This window comes from Mastomys coucha, unplaced genomic scaffold (assembly GCF_008632895.1).
Source record: "Mastomys coucha isolate ucsf_1 unplaced genomic scaffold, UCSF_Mcou_1 pScaffold21, whole genome shotgun sequence".
In the NCBI taxonomy this organism is placed as follows: Eukaryota; Metazoa; Chordata; class Mammalia; order Rodentia; family Muridae; genus Mastomys; species Mastomys coucha.
In genome coordinates, this window is record NW_022196904.1 from 145,634,753 (window position 1) to 145,635,170 (window position 418).

Genomic DNA, 418 nt, shown 5'->3' on the forward strand with positions numbered 1-418 from the left:
GTAGAGTTTTATGAAACTGTTAATGACATCAAACACTAAGCACTTAAGACACCATTTTTTTTTTTGCTACCACACGAAGAACGCCAATGACAGTCCATTTCAACTTGCAGCATCCATCCATTTCTAGTATGAAATTAAGTGATTTTTTTCTACTTATACAATAAAGTTTATCTACACAGTTCTTGATTTTGATCCATAGCAGCAAAGGCACTGTACATCAGCAGACCCACAGACTTAAAAGATCTTTTTAAAGCATTCAAACAAAAAATAATAATAAAAAAGGAGTCACATGTTATAGTTTAACAGCAACAACAACAACATAAAAGATAACACAATGTTTCTGGCACAATGGCACAGCCTGTGTCTATTTTAGGGACATCCAACTAAGACATGGAAAGAACCAGAGGTAAATAAAGCA